The sequence below is a fragment of the Podarcis pityusensis genome (assembly GCF_964106645.2).
Source record: "Podarcis pityusensis genome assembly, chromosome: 8".
In the NCBI taxonomy this organism is placed as follows: Eukaryota; Metazoa; Chordata; class Lepidosauria; order Squamata; family Lacertidae; genus Podarcis; species Podarcis pityusensis.
In genome coordinates this window covers 71,378,598-71,396,959 of record NC_138033.1, presented here as the reverse complement: position 1 = coordinate 71,396,959, position 18,362 = coordinate 71,378,598, and the positions used below count along the sequence as shown (strand labels likewise).

The following is an 18,362-nucleotide window of genomic DNA, read 5'->3' as shown; positions in this document are numbered from 1 at the left end:
GGCTTCTGGGTGTTTTGTGTGTGTGTGTGTTTTACAAAAGTTATTTCAAACTTATTTTTCAGTTCATTATCTACCATTTCCCAGAAAGCCTTTATTACTTTACATGACCACTACATATGTGATAAAAGGTACCTTCTTTTTCTTTACATTTCCAGCAGGTATTCATACTTGTTCTGTGCATTTTTGCTAGCTTACTAGGAGTCAGATATGACCGGTACATCATTTTCATATAATTTTCTTTCAGCGTACTACATGCCGTAAATTTCAGGTCTGTTTTGCATAACCTTTCCCAATCTGCCACCTGAATATTATGCCTCAATAGATTTCCCTTATTCTCATCTCCCTCCTTCCCTTCCAGTAAATTCAGAACAACCAAGGAGGCAAGAGGATGCAGACATGGCTAGAGGAAGGGTTGACAACTTTTTGAGGCTCATGGGCGCATTTGGATTTTGGAGCAAGGGCCATGAGTGTGACACACACCCCCCATCACTTTTCTCACCTCTTCAGGATCAAACCACTGTCTTCGGAGGGATATATAAATAAACTAGAAAGTACATGCACATTTTGCCTTTTAAGGAATGTGGGTAAAAGTCAGACCCAGTAGAATTATTCTGAGCCCTGAAAAGCACATAGAGCTGAAACAGGAAGTTGGGAAGAGCATCACTTGCCCCATTTCCTCCTTCAGCATTATGAAGTTTTCAATCCAGCTCATGACCAAGCGGGCAGTGAGCCCTCTTTGTGGGCACCAGGGCAAGACTTCAAGGGCACCATTATGCACACAGATATTATGTTGACGAACCTGGGTTGAGAGAAATGTCAGCTCCCCCCTAGCAATATACCCTGATAATAGTCCATTAAGAAACTACGGTGTTAAGAAGTTTATAAATTGTGTGTGTGTGTGTGTGTGTGTGTGTGTGTGAGAGAGAGAGAGAGAGAGAGAGAGAAAGAAAGAAAGAAAGAAAGAAAGAAAGAAAGAAAGAAAGAAAGAAAGAAAGAAAGAAAGAAAGAAAGTTGTACACCATGGGTAGGCAAACTAAGGCCCAGGGGCCGGATGCGGCCCAATTGCCTTCTCAATCCAGCCCGTGGACGGTCCGGGAAACAGTGTGTTTTTACACGAGTAGAATGCGTCCCTTTATTTAAAATGCATCTCTGAGTTATTTGTGAGACCTGCCTGGTGTTTTTACATGAGTAGAATGTGTGCTTTTATTTAAAATGCATTTCTGGGTTATTTGTTGGGCATAGGAATTCGTTCATTTTTTTTTTCTTTTCAAAATATAGTCCGGTCCCCCACAAGGTCTGAGGGACAGTGGACCGGCCCCCTGATGAAAAAATTTGCTGACACCCCCCCCCCAAGAGGAATCTGTCATGCTGGTGTCTCTAAGTCACCTTCAGAATCAGAATTTGCTGGCTGCATTCCATCATTTGGTGTCATTTTATAAATGTGGATGCCAGACCAGAGAACAATGTTCCTCCCGAATCTCCAAACACATAACATTGCTTTTCCATCAATGCTGTGGCTTTTCCATCAGCGATAGCAAAGAAACAAGTCCTCTTCTCAGGAACAAGCCTTGTTAATAATGTCGACGAAGATTGAATTTGCCCTTTTTTCTATTATTTCCCCAGATGAGAGGTTTTAATATCATTAACGGAAAAATGAAATTGCTGGGGAACCGCCATTAACCTTCCCGCAGCGCAGGAGAGGCTTTCAGGGGTGAAATAAAATTGGATTTCATTTCCCATATCAGATAGCTAAAATGCCTTGATGACTTGGCCTTTTCCATGCCCTCTGATTCCCTGGGCTGGCAATCTGCCAATGTCGGCATTAAAAAGTTGTCGTCTATGGAGCCAGGCTATGGCCCCATCTAGCTCAGTACTGTCTACACGGGCAGGCAGAAGCTCTCCAGGGTTTCAATGAGGGGTCATTCCCAGCCCTACTTGGAGATTTTGGGTCTCGAACCTGGGACCTTTTGCATGCAGAGCCTGTGCTCTGTAACTGAGCTATGGCCCTGTTGCAAATCAGAGACCACCAACCAACTATTATGGAAAGATGCTTTCTTAATTGCCTGCATAAGCTCCCCAGCACAGAAAAGTTTCAGCAGGTGTGCAGAGCAGTGTTTCCCCAAACTTGAGTCTCCAGCTGTTTTGGGACTACAATTCCCATCATCCCTAGCTAGTAGGACCAGTGGTCAGGGATGATGGGAATTGTGGTCCAAAGACAGCTGGAGACCCAAGTTTGGGAAACACTAGTAGAGGTGAAAGCGGAAGGTGCCTGCCAAATTTTTTATTGGCAGAGCATTTCACTGGGTCGATGACACAGTTTCTTGTTGCTGTCAGATGAGCCTTGGCAACTCACCAATGGCACTCCTGTGGATAATCTCAGTGTCTGAGCCAGGAGATAAGGCAGGCTTCCTCAAACGCGGCCCTCTGGATATTTTGAGACTACAATTCCCATCATCCCTGACCACTGGTCCTGCTAGCTAGGGTTCATGGGAGTTGTAGGCCAAAAACATCTGGAGGGCCGAGTTTGAGGAAGCCTGAGATAAGGGTTTGGTCCCTAAGATACTTTGGACCTTAAGTTGCTCAAGGCTTTGTAAAATAAAGCCAAATGAGAAACCAAATTTGACAGGTTTGGCTATTCCTGAGCATAATCCAATCTAAATCTCAAGGATCAGGTCTAATTGATCCAGATGTGACCTTTCATCTGTCTTATCAAAGGTGGTGGTTACTTGGCTGTGCTGGAGGCAGGGGACTGTTGGTTACCATGGAAATTCAATTCCCCCATTAACCTGATTGGGGAAGACAACTGGGATTTTCCTGCCAATTGCCTCTCTGATTGAGCCACTGAGCTTTGAAATGCGAAGGGGGAAAATGCGAGGTGAGGGTCAAGCTGAAAGCTGAGTCCAAAGCGCAGCGAGAGGATGTGCTTGGAATGAAGAAGGTCCCAGGTTCTCAACTTCTCACTGGGAGTTGCTGCTGAAAGAATTGCAATCAACTACCGAGCCAAGTTCAAGGTGTTGGAAGTGGCGCACATGTAGGAATGAGTTTAGGCACTAGGAAAAGGGAATATTGTTTAGTTATTATCCTTCCTTGCTCACATTAGTGAGATCAGCAGAATGCCATCCTTTGCACCTTAAACTTGGAAGCTAAGGCGAGGTTGATTTAACCTTCAAGAAACAATAATCCAGGTTGCTTTAAGGCAGACTCAATTTTCCCTGGTATTACCCCTCTTCTCCCCCTTAGAAATAACAATCATACACACATTTTGTGAAGAAATAAAAGTAGTATTTACTTACATAATCTAGCAGCAATCACAGTCGCAAAATGAAGGCAGGTTATAACCACTATCTAAATCACCAAAGGACAAAATGTAAGTTCAAAAACGGTGTCGGACTTGCAGTGCTCAGACATGCACATGTGGTCAGTTTGGAAGCATGATGAAGAAAGAGGAGGCTGCCCAGGAAGTAAGTAAGTATGCAGTGTTACAGCTTCCTGCCAAGGCAGACAAAGGAAGTGATCTCACATAGTTCTCTTTAAAATAATTTACATGAAAGCTCTGTGAGCTTCAGCCCCTTCACATGCCCATATGGCAAAACATGAATTGTTGGTTTGACTGCAGTCATGTCCCACTGTACAAAAGCCCCATACAGCTTAGGACCTGGATACCTGACAGGTAATCTCTTCCTTTGTATGCCCAATTGATCCCAGAGCAAGACAGAAGAAGAAGAGAAGTTTGGATTTGATATCCCGCTTTATCACTACCCGAAGGAGTCTCAAAGCGGCTAACATTCTCCTTTCCCTTCCTCCCCCACAACAAACACTCTGTGAGGTGAGTGGGGCTGAGAGACTTCAGAGAAGTGTGACTAGCCCAAGGTCACCCAGCAGTTGCATGTGGAGGAGCGGAGACACGAACCTGGTTCACCAGATTACAAGTCTACGGCTCTTAACCACTACACCACACTGGCTCCTGAAGGTGCCATTTCTCCAGGTGGTCAATTCCATGTGGTGTAGTGGCACCGACCCTCCAGTCACACCTCAAGCAGGCACTATCTATTTCCTGTTATATCTTCTGGGGTTGATGAGGCATGTGATCCTCACCTGCCCTGAGCCTGCTCCAGCTGAGGAATCAGGCAACTCTTCCCAAAGCTAACAAGCCCCACCTGACCTGCGAGTCCTTGCACTCCTTCCCTCCAAACTGGCAGCTGTTCCTTCTGGAATCCTGAAGTCACGGTTGGTACGTCCCATTTTGCCACTTGAGGCAAAACTGGAAGTGCCATCCTCCTCTCCCACACCACTACAGGTGCCACATTCACCACCACTTAGCCTCCTGCCTGTGGCACTGCAGCTGTGCTTGTCTCTGGGAAACGTGGTGTATTCACCGCCAAACATTGCAGGGGGTGTTTCTGGGTGTTTGGCGTCGTTTTGGAGTGAATCGGATGGTGTCGGCTTTTTGGCAAAATCCTGACCCCGGGGGTTAGGGTGCCAAGGGCTTTTTGTTGTTGTTTTTTGGTCTCTGGGAAACATAGTGTTTTCACTGCCAACTGTTGCATGGGGGCTTTTCTGGGTGTTTGGTGCCATTTTGGAGTGAATGTCAGATTTTTTGCGCAATGTGCCCCTCTAGTCCTCTCTACGTGGCCCTCAACTTTCTCCAGAACATCCCCTTTCTCCAGGCCAGGCCATCACAGTCCCTGCTCCACACCCTTCCATGAGATGTCTGAGGTGAACTCTCATAATTTTGCTCACCTGGATGGAGGATAGAGAGGTGTCTGCATGTGTGTAAATTTAGCCTACTGTGCAAAGGTGATGTTTACATTATTGCCCTGGCCACTTTGGCCTCTGGCCACTGGCAGGTGGCCCCAGTAGATGGCCCAGAAGGGAAGATGAAAAAGCTTCCCCAACCCTGATGTAACAGAAGAAGAGTACTACCACTACTAGGCCTGCAGCTTATCTCTCAACAAGATGGCAAGGTACGTCTTGCTACAGTTAGCTCTGCTTTAGAAAAAAAACTCCTGACGGATTACTGCAGTGTGTTATTCATTGGGCTGCCTTTACAAACAGTTCGGAAACTCCAGCCAGCTCAAAGTACGGCAGTGAGGTTATTAATGAGGACTGGTAGATATGCAGTTCCCAAAGTTCCTTGGGGAAAGAGATGGACTCTGAATATTGTAGGAGAAAAGGGGGCAGTTTCCTAATAACTCTCAGCACCCTTAACAAACTACAAGTCAGCAGATGGGACCCATCAGTGTTGTGGCATCTGCTGCCTCTGCCTCACTTGGCCTAATCGTAAGTCTGGCCGTGCCACCTTGACAGATTTCTTCAGAAGTATTATCAAAGTGACTTATGCAGTTTCAGAGACCAAACCAAATCCGCACAATTAATCAACTCCCAGAGGTTGTGGCTTCCTCAGAGCACGTGCAAAGACTTGTTTTGGAAGTTAACTCCTGGCTGGGGAAGGGTTCGTCGAAGAAATGCCGCAACCCCCCTGCGCTCTGCCTGTAGCCTAAAGCGAGTTCGCTTTCTGCTGTATCGTTTTATTGAGCTCCGTCACCAAAGATTAATGGGGTGCATTTGCATGCAATGCGGCGTATCATATCCAGGGTTCTCCTGCAGAGATGTGCAAACCTCAGGCCAACTACAACGAAGCTCAAAAACGTGAAAAAAGCAAAGTAGGGACAAGTTAGTGTAGGGTTCATAAATATCCCAGAAGTGTCGGTATGCAACAGTCCACTGACCTTCATGAAGTCAAACGGGTGTTCTGTCTCAGCTATATATTTTCCTAACCAGACCTCTGCAAAACGGCAGGCACACATGTTTGATGTTAGCAGAGAGATCCCGGCTGGACCAAGGCTGTATATCTGGGCATTTGAGAGAGCACAGGTAGTAAAATGGTTATTTGAGCAAGATGTAGGGCGTTAACTATATATATATATATATATATATATATATATATATATATATATATCTAAGGCATTTACAGAGCTTCTTCAAAGCACACAGTAAAAAGCAGCAAATGTTTTAAAGCAAATGGATGAAAAGTGCTTCTCTGATCTGATATTGGGGCCCAATTGTCTGCAGTTAAGCAAGATGTGCTTGGCTGGAGAATCTTAGGACCAAACTCCATATTATAAGAACCTAAGAAGAGCCCCGTTGGATCAGCCCAGTTGGATGCTGGACCAGCCTATCTGGTCCAGCATCCTATTCTCACAGTAGCCAATCAGATGGCTCCAGGAAGTCCCCTGGCAGGACATTAAAGCAACAGCCGTCCCTCAATGTTATTCATAAGAGCCTAAGAAGAACCTGGGTCAACCAGCTCAGTGGCCCGCCTGGTCCAGCATTCTGTTCTCACATTGACCAACCAGATAACTATTATAAGAGAGCCAGCATGGTGTAGTGGTTAAGAGCGATGGACTCGTAATCTGGTGAACCGGGTTCGCTTCCCCGCTCCTCCACATGCAGCTGCTGGGTGACTTTGGGCCAGTCACACTTCTCTGAAGTCTCTCAGCCTCACTCACCTCACAGAGTGTTTGTTGTGGGGGAGGAAGGGAAAGGAGATTGTTAGCCACTTTAAGGCTCCTTAAGGAGAGTGAAAGGCGGGATATCAAGTCCAAACTCCTCCTCCTCCTAATATTATATTATTATTATTATTATTATTATTATTATTATTATTATTATTATTATTATAAAAAGCTCACCAGCAGGACCCGAGTGCAGCAGAACTCTCCCTGCTTGTGATTCCTGGCTATTGGCATTCAGAGGTGTGCTGCCTCTGACAGCGAAGGGGGAACATAGCGTCAGGGAATCTGATCCCCCTGCCTCATGGCAGGCTGCCAGTAATGGAAAAAACAGGAAACTCTTAGCAAGGTATTTTATTCAATATTCACAGAGAGAGAGACGTAGGAATCAGTGTCTCAGATAATGGCATTGCTCCAAGTCCCACCCCCTCTGTCTCACCTACTGTACGTCATCCCTGCGCCCACTGATCTGTGCTTTCTGCCTCTGAGCTTTCTGTTCTACTACTCCCAATGCTTGCCTGGTCCTGGGAGGGGAGGGGAGGGGTCAGGATTACTTTTTAAGGACACTGGGTCTGCCAGCTGTCTCTCCCCCAGTGCTTCTTCTCTCCCAATATTTCCCAGCTTCTCTCTTCTGCAGTGTGCTGGTCCCGGGGGCTAACCGAGAGGCGAGGTCCGAGTCCAGTCTGAGGTCGATGGTGCAGTATGGAGGCTGTCAGTCAAAGCTGTAGCTGGGTCCAAGGCGGGGAGTCGGGTGGGGTCAGGAACTCTGGCAGAAGAGCAGGACAGGGTGCAGGCAGGAACGTTGCCCCCACGGGCTGGGGCTGACTGGCTTTTATCTGCCCCGCAGATAGGGTGGCCCCGCCTCTCCTGGCCTGGAGGTGAGCACTCCTCCTGCAGGAACTTAGTTTCCTCCGCCTCTCTGCCCTGAGCCTCTGTAGCTTAGGAGAGGCTGGAGGGTTACCGGACCCAGAGGCAACCTCCTCTTCCCCTGACGGGGCTGAGAGTGGAGCACCTGCAGGCAATGGGTCCTCCATCACCTCACGGGCCAGAGCAGTGCCTGCACCTGAGGATCCAGCACAGGTGAGGACCCTTCAGGCTCATGCCCCAGCCCCTGCTCAGCTAGTTCTGGAGGCGGGGACTCCTGTGCAGGCTGGGATTCCTCAGGTTCAGCCTCTGAGTCCGAATCCCAGGCCATCACAAGCAGCCTCTATGACCTTCTGCAAACCACTGTCGTAGATCTATACTGTCCTTTTCTCAGGAAGGTTCAGGAAGAGGGGGCAGCGGTCCCTACCTTTCCTCCTCGGTCCAGTCCCTGACACATAGTCATCATAGATCAATGGGAACATTCTGAGGGATTCTGCAAGGCTGGGGACTCTGCAGAACTTGGTCCTGATGCCATTTCATGGGAACAAGTTCCTGGCTTTCCAGAAATAGGTACTGGTGACAAACCAGGGATGAGCAACGCACTCGGGTTGAATGTTATCTGTTAACTCTGTTCTATCCCGTTTTCTCTTTGCTATGGTTATTGTTTTTATTTAAACCGTGAACCAAGACAATGTACGTTGACCACTAACAATGAACTATACGTTCCATATATTATTGCAAATTTATTGTGCTGTTTTTGTGATGTACAAATGGCATGAGAAGACTTGGTCTATTTATTTGTATCATTTATCACGCCTATGATCCCTGTTTATAAAACTCAGTAACAAGTCGATTTAAAAAAACTGAGAGGCAGCCCTCCTTCAAGAGAAGAAGAAGAAAATAAAGATTTGTGGGCCTAGAGAAAAGCAGCACAGAGGTAAGGGAGAATTCTTCTTACTGCTGCTTATCTGTTCAGCGTGGAATTTGCTTCCTCCCACTGGGCTTAGCCACAAACTATGTGTGTGTAAGTAAATGATGCAAGACGAACTCATTACATGGCTGACATAGCAGCAGCTACCTGTGATTCCTTAGTGCGACGAGATCCTTAAGCCACCAGACAGCTTATGTAAGAGATATTTTGGTTGACATGGCACCAAATTTAATTTTAAATTTGTTTCTAGCCAATAGCACACGAGAGCCAACCTGGATCAGTGGCCACAACCCCCGATTGGTTGGAATTGTTTCAAGAAGGTCATTATAGTGTACAGATCAGAAAACAGAACTGTGACCAGTATATGAACAAGGAAAGTGGTGTGTGTGTGTGTGTGTGTGATACAAATTCAATAAACTACTACTACTATTACTTTTCACTCTCTGAAGCCTCTTGATTCAACTGGAGCAGTTTCCTGAGTGAACATTTGGCTCAGCCCTTAAATAAACAAGGAGATTGCTCAAAAATTGCTGAGGGTTGAATTATTCACTTTTCCAGCTCATGGTTTTCTAGGATGCTGAGTGATGCATTTTTGACCCCTGCAGAACATGCCATTTCTAATAAGGAAAACAAAGGGCTGTATAATTTTCCTGATGCTGAAATGAATGTAAAACAACAACTGGATGATTTAATCCTAATATATATTCATTGAGTTTTAGGGGAAAGATGGGATAAGGGTACATACTGAATAGCAAGAGAAGAGGGGGAAGAGAGAAAGGATGAGTGAATTGTTTTCAAAGACTTCTGGATATATGAAAATCAAGTTTTCAGCATGACCTCTCTAATGCCACCGTTGCGAAATTAGCAGCTGCTGTGACGTCAAAGGAAGGATTTTATTTCTGCTGTAGAGCTGCATGCCTTGAATTCACAATGACTGACTAGGCTTGTGTTGTGTTGCGTGATTGCCTTGGGATTCCTTCTCCGATTTCTACGTAAGGCAGTAGAAGTCTCTGTTGGGAGGAAAGCAACAAAAGCATGCCAGGAGCTACCTGAACCAGTGGAGGGTGATAATCAGAAAGGCAACAGAGGACTCAGCTACACAGCTGCAAATAAAACGTTTTGAATGTTTGTACATTGAGTGCAATGTACAATTGTGACACTAGATGGCAACGGTGAGCTATAGCAAATTCAATGCATTTTTCAAAACGGTTTTTTTTTAAAGCATTTTAACGTTTTCAGCATGTGTGTAGATTCCACCCTGTTCTTCCCTCGCTGATTCTTTCTCATGTCGTGTGTCCTTATGCTTTCCTTCCTTCCTCCTCCTCCTTCAAGCCACTTTGCTTTGGATCTTTTGTTAATCTCTTGGCCTGATGACTCCATGATGGTCCCATATAAGCTTCTACTCAGAATGGCTTTGTTTGCCAGGAATAAAAAACACCTTAAGTTCCTTTATTCTTTCTTTCTCTCCCCCCCTTCCCCCAATATTATTATTAGGTTTTACAACAAATTTTAACACATTCACTGCTGATAATATAATCACAAAATAAGTTTCCAAATGCCCCCCACGACTTCCCCCAACTTCCCTTTCTGGTTTATAATGCATTTGCTTCTCCTGCATATTATCTTATTCCGTAATAAAGTAGAGTTAAAATTATAGATCATTATTATATTTTATTAGTTAATTGTGTCTAATCAAACCCTGCAAGTGAGTCTGTTTCCTTACGTTGCTTCTGTATATTCTGTATATAAAAGGTTCCCAGTCTTTTTTTAAAGTCTCTATTATCCTAAGTTTCTTTGTTCTTTCAACCAGCAGTCTTGCCAGACTATTTATTTCTGCACTCTGCTGGTGTGTGTGTGTGTGTGTGTGTGTGCACACGTGCGTAACCCAAAAGATCCCTTCTCCAGCATCCTAGAGCAGGGGTCAGCAAGCTTACCACACCTCAGGCCGGTGTCTCCGGCGCCGATCGCGCGATGGGCGGGAGGATGCGTGCCCATACGCGTGTGCACACGTTGTTTCTGGCGCACTTCAGGGTCGGAGGAGCACCGGAAATAGCTTGTGTGCATTTGCACTGGCCTTCTCCGACCCGGATGTGCACCGGAAATAACGCTTCTGCATGCGCACAACGCTTGCGCATGTGCACAAGCTATTTCCGGTGCTCCTCCAACCCAGAAGTGGGCAGCCGTGCAGCGCCGCGCCAGTAAGAGCAGGCGGTGGCAGCAGGTGGTGGGGGTCACCGCTGTCCGGATAAACGAGTCCCTCAGGCCTTATCCAGCCTGCGGACCTTAGTTTGGGGACCCCTGTCCTAGAGTCACCCAACCAACATGTTGTTGGCATCCGTCTCCTACTCAAGAGACAATGGAGTGCACTTCCAAGGGTGAAGTCAAACTGCAGCCTTAGCAGCACCCAAGTGACTTCCCCTGGGGCTGCCCAGACAACAGGACTCCCCTCTCATCCTTGCTGATGTGGTCCCAAAGGAAAGCAGAGCAATACATTTGCTTGGCTGCAGGAATTGCCGGAAGGAGGCCTACAAGGTGCCAACCAACCATCTTAGGTACTCCGCTCCAGATTTGTGTAGGGTATACTCCTAAGCCTTTTCTTTTCCCGAATATATCCTGCAAGGTAGTAGAGGTTTAGAATCAGAGTTTTCTTTCTCCTAGATGGGCTACCTTCCCATGTTGACAAGTCCCATCTGCCCCTCACTTCCCTCTACAGCACATGCAGAAACCACCTTCTTGACCGCTGGACCCACTATTGGTCTCATTGGCTCAATCCGCCAGAGCATGTCTTTACACGCAGGGGAAGTCCCTAACAATCAGCATGGAAGTGGAACTTTTTAGTCACTGAAAAAAAGCATTCTCACCCCTTTGTGCCTTTTGGAGCCGATCAGAGTAAAAGGAGGTGAGTCAACCACCGAGGACTGGCTCCCAGGATCACTCTGGATAAAGGTTGTGGGAAGAGCACCAAGGAGGAGTTGTTCTGCATGCTCCAAAGCTCAGTATTTAGGAACACTGAAAGCACAGTTTTCAGAGAATGGTGTGCAAGTTATTTTGCGTACAATGGGACTTCAAGGAAAATGCAACTTAACTCACTCAAAATATTATACTGGAGCACTCAGAATGATTCACCTGTGTATGTGCCCAGAAAATAGTAGAAACAGACAGAGGTCTGCATTGATCTCTAATGATTATTATTCCATAATTATAGGATTATTGCATAATCTTAGAAGGTTGTATGAAACAGAAGGGAGCATGGCTATGACTACCATGAAGGAACCCTGCACTTCTGAATTCGCCGCTACCGTGGATATATATAGCCAAACTCCCACAGTATCAGCCTATAGACTCTTGAAATATTTGTATGGGCAAATCTGACCAGTTGCACGATATCTCATTATGCATGGTGATCCCTGATTGGCTAGAAGAAGCCCCCAAAGTTTGGCAGTTTCCCTGAGCTAAAGATTTTGTGTGTATGTGTCTGTTGTCATGGAGGGGGGGGGGAATAAGACCATTAAGTCTAGAATCGAAAATGACCTAACGCTTTCACTGTTATCTCTGATGAACAGAGAACCACAAACTGGCCACCGGCCACTGTGTCCGTAGCGTTACTTAAAGAGAGAACAAAATCCAGACCTACAAAGGTCCCTTATGCAACTCTGGCTTTTAAAAAATACCCCGTTAAATATTTCATGGTTGCTGCGGGCAGCATTTCAGGGCTCTCCTCATCAGCCTTCTCCTGCGTTATGAAACATTTATCAGCCCAAGCCAGGAAGTCAACATCGCTGGCTGACAAGCCTGAAATATTTGCAAACTGAGATGGAGCGAGGGAAAAGATATGTAGCACATGACCCTGAGGATTATGCTGAGCAAAAGAGTGAAGCAGAGGAGGCTGATCCGTTATGGCAGATGGGGCAGTGCCCCACAAACCTCCGTCTGCCCTCATCCTGCTTCCACTTGCCTGCCTTCCTAGTTCCATCCAGTCCATGGGGTGGCCCTGCCTGCCAGTTTCCTGCTCCTCAGCCTCAATGTCGCCCTCTCCAGGAGGGAGGAGGATGGGGACAAAACTAGAATCCTTTGGCTCTGCCTGCCATTGGCTCTGGCGCCACCTACTGTTGGCCTCCTTGCCTTCTGCGCTATCAGCTGCCACTGCCTTCCAGTATTGTCCTTGTTAAGCTGTGGGTGAACATATCAGACGACACAGCGATTCTTCAAACAGGTCTTGTTTATTCACAGACCCAGAACAGAACTGAACTGAAGGGTTCAGCCTGCCTGCCTATATAGAGCTCCACTACAACGCAACAGTAACAACTTTCTGTAACTATCCAATCACTGAACGTCACTTTCAGTTCCTTATTTGCATATGTGGACCTGAGTGAAAACTACCTACAGTATCCCCCTGCTGGCCCAGGGTGAGAACTTCAGTACATAACAGTCCTGGCCCTGAAATGGCAACTAGGTGGCTGGGCAAGGGAGCTACCAGAAGGGAAATAGATGGTTATTCCAAAATAAGCAGGCAAGGATGCAGTTTGGCTGATGGTTTTCAAACAAGCTTTCTGTATCTGTTTGCCCCGGAGACCTGTCAGGAGAAAAGAAGCAAGCATACCTCTCAGTAAAGATGAAGTCAATCTAGACTACCCACTCCTAGGCAGAAGTGGGGGGTCTGCAACAAAATGTTACAGCGTGGAGTGCTCCTGTCTAGGGCTTGAACCAGCCAGCCACACCCCTTCCTGAGAAAGGATTTCAACCCTCATTTTCTCATCATTTCCAACAGTTAATCAGCACCTGCCAAAGGAATGTGGTATTGAAAAAGAGGAATGCTACCTACGTAGGGAATATGCTGAAAATGTGATTTCATCTACTTTAAGGAGATTTTCCAGCTTAAACTGGCCCCTCGCATGACCTGCCAACTGCACTAGGTAAAGATTGCAACCCAGGGGCTGAGCCGTTTCACTCAAACTCGATATTAACCTTGGAAAGAATGAATGGCATGGTGGCGATTCAAGGGAACGTTTGTTCTGAAATAATCAGGACGGAGGCTACAAGAATGTGGGCTCTGCTGCAAAAGTGATTTCAGGTTCTTCAAGAAGATCCTTGCCTCAAGCTGACCCCAATCATATCCTACAGGCCACGGCAAATCACGAGCAACCATCCCAGCCTACTCTTCCTTCCTTGGGACAGGTAACCATTGACGTCTCACTGCCACCTGTGACACCTCTGTCCCCATTTTCTAAATGTTCTGTGTGTCAATCCTCTTTGTCTAGCCAGGTCTGTTTCTTCTTCTTCTTCGGCGATCACTCGTAGCCGAGTAAGATTGTTTTCCATAAACACGGTTTTAACAGTGAGTCCGTAAGTGACTGTGGAGGCCAATTCTGGATCCACACGTCCTTCCACAGTGGGGACACAGGTTTCCAGGCAGGAGTTGATCACAGTGAGGGTTTGCCAAGCATGCCTTCCTCTTAGCATGTTTCTCCCTTGCGCCCTCAGTTCGAGCATCCTCAAAGCCCATGACACCTTTGGTAAAGGCTGTTCTCCAGTTGGAGCACTCACAGGCCAGTGTTTCCCAGTTGTCGGTGTTTATACTACATTTTTTAAAAAAGATTTGCCTTGAGAGAGTCTTTAAACCTCTTTTGTTGACCACCAGCATTACACTTTCCATTTTTAAGTTCGGAATAGAGTAGTTGCTTTGGAAGACGATCATCAGGCATCCGCACAAGAAGAACATAAAAAGAACCTTGCTGCTGGATGGTGGCCATGTGGCCCATTTAAATAGTTGTTTTTACTGATTATTTTGTTGTCCTGTTCTCTTTGTAAACTGCTTTGAGGTTGTTGGCTTTCCCCACCATCAAGCAGTGTATAAACGTAGTGAAATAATAAAATAATATAAATAGTCTGGCATCTTGTTCTCACAAGTGGCTAACAAGATGCCTGTTGGAAGACGGTAAGTAGGACCCTGAGCACAAAGGCCCTTTCCCCTCCTGTCATTTCCAGCAACTGGTATTCAGAAACATGATTGCCTCGGACTGTGGAGGCAGAACATTAACATGGTGTCATAGTGTTTTAAATGCATGGTGTGACTGTGGCCACCAATAACAATCAATTAGTGGTGGATTTATACTGCCTTGGGCTCTGAGGTCTTCAGGGGAGGTCCTCCTCTCAGTTCCGCCACCTTCACAGATATGTTTGCTGGGGCCTTCTCAGTGGTGGCTCCCAGACTTTGGAACTCCCTCCCTAGAGAAGCTAGACTGGTTCTCTCGTTGTTGACCTTCCACCGGAAGCTGAAGACTTTTTGTTCCAACTGTCTTTGGGGAACTGACTGACTTCTTTTTTTCCTTTTCTTTAAGGAAGGGCTTTTAATAGTGTTGTGCTGTATTTATTATCTGTATTTCAATAAATCTGTTTTTTAATATTGTTTTAATCCCATTAGCATTCAGTTACTTTCTCATGATTGTCTTTTATGTTTTCAGCTTTGTCATTTTAATTTGTGTAAGCTTCGTTGAGTCCTGGTCTGGGGAAAAGGCAGGATACAAATAAATGGAGTAATTATTATTATTATCATCCGGGACTGCCCACACATTCTGTATCATTTGCTCTGCAAAAAGCATTGAGATTAATGAACTTGGGTTAACCATGGCCAGGGATACAACCCTATAGGATTTTGTTCTTTTAAAAAAATATGGGTTGTATCCAGCACTGGTTCTACTACTGTAAATAATGGACATGATTAATCTAGGTGCCTTGTTTCAGACCCTCCAAGTGTCCCTGTTTTCCAGGGATGTCCCTGATTTAGAGAAGCCATCCCGGTTTCTGATTTGATACCAGAATGTCCCACTTTCCTTAGGACAGGGGTAGGCAACCTAAGGCCCAGGGGCCGAATCTGGCCCAATCGCCTTCTAAATCCGGCCCACGGACGGTCTGGGAATCAGCGTGTTTTTACATGAGTAGAATGTGTCCTTTTATTTAAAATGCATCTCTGGGTTATTTGTGGGACCTGCCTGGTGTTTTTACATGAGTAGAATGTGTGCTTTTATTTAAAATGCATCTCTGGGTTATTTGTGGGAAATAGGAATTCGTTCATTTCTTTTTTTTCAAAATATAGTCCAGCCCCCCACAAGGTCTGAGGGATGGTGGACCGGCCCACGACTGAAAAAGGTTGCTGACCCCTGCCTTTGGATGTCCCTATTTTCATTGGAGAAATGTTGGAGGGTATGGAGTTATCCGACTCCCGAGCCGTCTGAAGCTAATCCTGTATAGAGACAGTTTTTAATGTTTAATGTTTTACTATGTTTGTATATATGTTGGAATGAACTGGTGTAGTAGTTACTTCTGCTTTTTTGTTATTGTTGAACCCTAAATAAAGTATTAAAAATAGAAAATAAAAATAAAAATGTTTGTATATATGTTGGAAGCTTCCCAGAGTGTCTGGGGCAACCCAGTATGATGTGTGGGGTATAAATAATAAAATTATCATTATGGAATCGGATGTCCCTATTTTCATCGGATAAATGTTGGAGGGTATGCTGTTTTCAATGGGTCTACCCCAAGTAGGACTTAGTTCAATACAATCCTGTATTTCCTTCCTGGGCAGGGGGGATGGTTCAGTTAATGCAAAACAAATTTGTTTTGCATTTCGGCATTGAAAAGCCACAGCAGATGTCTCGTTGACATGCTTAATGGGTTTACAAGGCAGCCTGCTTAGAAACGGAGGTCCCCCACCCTTGTCAGAAACAGCAGGTTGTTTGTAAGCTGAGGCAGGAAAGCGAGCGAGAAGAAAAGCCCCAAACAATCTGTTTTCTGGCTGCATTGAAAACAACACATCATAAGCTCACAACAGGACCCTCCTGGCTGTTTTCTGTTTATTACATTGAAAAATGAAAGCGTAGGCCGGCTGGCCGACATTAATTTTGTCACCCCTGCAGGGAATCACCCATCTTGACTGCCTGCCTTTTGTTTGGCTTCGTTTCTCGGGGGGGGGGGGGGAATAACTAGCGCCTGTCGAGTTAGCAAAAAGACATCCCCAATTGGCTGCTTGCGGATGGGGTGCTGGTGACTGTATCTCGGCACCGCGACAAAATGGCCTCTCCAGCACTGGAGCTCCATTTACAAGAGGTCATTTGGGCTATTCCAGGGGTAGGCAACCTAAGGCCCGTGGGCTGGATGCAGCCCAATCGCCTTCTCAATCCGGCCCACGGACGGTCCGGGAATCAGCGTGTTTTTACACGAGTAGAATGTGTCCTTTTATTTAAAATGCATCTCTGGGTTATTTGTGGGGTCTGCCTGGTGTTTCTACATGAGTAGAATGTGTGCTTTTATTTAAAATGCATCTCTGGGTTATTTGTGGGGCATAGGAATTCGTTCATTATGTTTTTTTCAAAATATAGTCCAGCCCCCCACAAGGTCTGAGGGATGGTGGACCAGCCCACAACTGAAAAAGGTTGCTGACCACTGGGCTATTCTCATGCCTCGGGGTGGCAAACATGCAGCATTTATCCAGCCTGTGGCTGCCATTTTGTTATTGTTCAGGAGCCAAGCCGTTCGAGTACCGAGGTACCACTGTCTATGTATTTCTATTTGGTTGAAGAAGTGCGTTCAGGAAATTTCCAGTTTGCATATTGTATCCGGAAGTGCGAATCATGTCAGTCTGTGTTACAGTCCAAACAGAATGGACTTCTTCCACATTCCTAAATACTATACATCTGGTTTCATTCCTTGTTGGCTGGTTTCAGAAGAGATGTTGGGGAGTGCTTCTCAATATGGAGGGGTTTAGGCTAAGACCAACTACAGTTCCCACAATTCATGAGGGCCCTGAAAATGCCTTCCTAGGAATATGTCCTTGACCTCTGACCATGCCTCTTGCTCGCTTGGAGAAGAGGAAACAGCGGGTGTGTGGATGCGGAAACTGCCTTAATGTACAAAGGCAAAATTTGCAATTTGTTGCTCCTCCCACTTTGCCTCTGGCTCCACCCACCACTAGTGTCTGGCTCTGGAAAGATTGCTCAAAAGGGAAATGTGGTCTTTGGGTTGGAGAACCGCCCTGAGACCTCCAGGTATAGGGTGATATATAAATTCAATAAATAATAATAAATAAATAAAAAGTTTTCCCCACCCCTTAGTTAAATAGTGATATCTTCCCCTGAGCTATAACCATTGGTGACTGGACTAGCAGGCAGAAAAATGCAGGTAAGTGAGGTAGTCACAAGAAAAACCTGCATCCCACCAGGAGAATTTCATAAATAAATAAATAAATCCCTTCCTCTCTGATCATTTTTAAATGCCATTTCTTGGATGGTAGCAGGGAAAACACAGGGGAAATGTTTGGCCACACACAAACTAGGGCTTTTTACCGGTTGATACTGGAAATATAATTGCTGGACTAGACAGGTCCTTAACCTGATTCAACACAGCTTTTGTGTTCAATCAGAAAACAGCAGCCAGAGTAACCTTGGCAAAGAATTTTGAAGTGCAGCGTAATCTATACCCCCAATTACCACAACCATTTTCAGAAGCGACATTGGGCTTTTGCTGCATTTGTCCTTCAAACAAATCAAAACCACAGTCAGCATCAACTGGAATGGATATTCAGTATAAATATTGGTTCCTCTCCTGCTTTCCCTGCACTATTAGTTCCAGATTAAGAACAGTCGCATCCACAAGGGCCCTAGCCTACCTAGTCTTTGGGACTTGCACAAAGGATAGGGTTGGATCCAATGTTAGTCCTACTCGGAATAGACACATTGAAATGAATGAAGCTTTGGGGTGCAGCCAATACTAGTCGCTCACGGTAATTATGTTCCTTAATTTCAGTGGGTTTACTCTGAGCAGAGCTAGTATCAGAAGCAACCATAGGTGTGTTCATGGGGTGTTTAAAACCCCCAGAGATTGTGCCAAAGAGGAGAGATTATGGAGCAGCAACCCAGCTCCTTCAGCTGCCACAGGGAAATGGTGGGAGAGAGACAGAGGCAGAAGAGGGGAGGAGGGAAGCAGGGAGAGATGCAGGCAGAAGAAAAAAGCTGGAATGAATCTGCAGTTTCTGCCCATGTCTGTCTCTGGAAAGGATGGTGGTG

At 45.8% G+C, this 18,362-nt stretch overlaps 1 protein-coding gene and 1 long non-coding RNA gene across 2 annotated transcripts in view; one reads left to right on the top strand and one right to left on the bottom strand.

The window, feature by feature from the left end:
* The window catches only part of FNDC10 (fibronectin type III domain containing 10), a 367,304-nt gene that overhangs the window by 36,502 nt on the left and 312,440 nt on the right, over positions 1–18,362 (bottom strand). The window lies entirely within an intron of this gene.
* The window catches only part of LOC308482841, a 71,923-nt gene continuing 66,378 nt past the window's right edge, over positions 12,818–18,362 (top strand). The window contains exon 1 of the long non-coding RNA XR_013989450.1: positions 12,818–13,479. This is a non-coding gene — a long non-coding RNA (uncharacterized lncRNA). The remainder of the gene's footprint in view (positions 13,480–18,362) is intronic.